Here is a 1,355-nt window from a genome sequence, read left to right as displayed (position 1 = left end):
CCAAAAACCCCAAATAAAAAACCCAAATATACACCCCAAAAAATCCCAAATACACACCCCAAAAAACCCCAAATACACATCCAAAAAAAAACCCAAATAAAAAACCCAAATACACACCAAATACACACCCAAAAAAATCCCAAATGTGCACTCAAAAAATCCCAAATACACACCCAAACACCCCAAATAAAAAACCCAAATACCTACCCAAAAAATTCCAAATACACACCCAAACAAACCCAAATACACATCCAAAAAACCCAAATAAAAAACCCAAATACACACCCAAAAACCCCAAATACACATCCAAAAACCCCAAATAAAAAACCCAAATGCACACTCAAAAAATCCAAATAAAAACCCCAAATACACACCCAAAACAACCCAAATACACACCCCATAAAAACCCCAACAAAACCCCCAAAAAAACAAATAAAAACAACCCCAAAACCAAATTAATTCCTCTGAAATATCCTCAATTGTTGTGTTTTTATTGGGCTGCACGTGGGACATAAAAATGCAAAATTTGTGCACCTGAGCCAGCCCCAGTGGGGTTGAATTGAATATGAATGAATTAATTCAATATTTCCAGCAAGGAATTCCTTGATGTGGTTTCTGCACCTTCCTCCCCTGGCTCCTTAATTCAGCACCTCTTAATTTTAATTTTAATTTTAATTCATGATCTTCATTTTGGGCCTCTTTATTCCACAATCCGCCAGAATTCCAAAGGAATTCCAATGAAACTCAAGCAGGGCATGAAATGAACTGAAATTATCCAAAAAATTGTAATTTTTCCTATAAATCTGACCATGTTTATATCATCAAATGCAGAACTTAATGTATAAAAAGAGGATTTAAATGATATTTTTATTAAAATGGAGGCATGAACCACCAAAGACCAAAATGCAAAGCAAAAGTGACAAGCTGCCATTTTAATGACTGTGGAATATTTTTAATTTTTCCATGGTTAAATCATCCCCTTTTCTAACCAAAATGAGGAATTTTGGGATTTCTGGCGAGTTTAAAGTGCAAAAAAATCCAAAATCTTCACTGGACTTTGCATGAACTGTGCATGTATGTAACTGCTGACATGCACAGGGAGAAATGGCGATGTTGACATCAGTGCTGGTGCCGCTGACACCGAATTTTTGCATTTTTTAATAATAAAAATTAACGACACCGAACCCGCGCCCGGGGCCGCCTTTTCCCTCCAAAACCGCGCCGGGCCCGCGCGGCGAATCTGCGGCTCAGGCCTTGAGGCGCCGCAGCGCCCCGAAAAATTACCGGAGAAACGGGAAAAAATTCCAGCGTGGCGGCGGTGCCGGAAGGACGCGGCGGGAGCGGCGGGAGGGGCG

The sequence above is a fragment of the Geospiza fortis genome, unplaced genomic scaffold (genome assembly GCF_000277835.1).
Source record: "Geospiza fortis unplaced genomic scaffold, GeoFor_1.0 scaffold391, whole genome shotgun sequence".
Taxonomy (NCBI): Eukaryota; Metazoa; Chordata; class Aves; order Passeriformes; family Thraupidae; genus Geospiza; species Geospiza fortis.
This window is presented reverse-complemented; position numbering follows the sequence as displayed.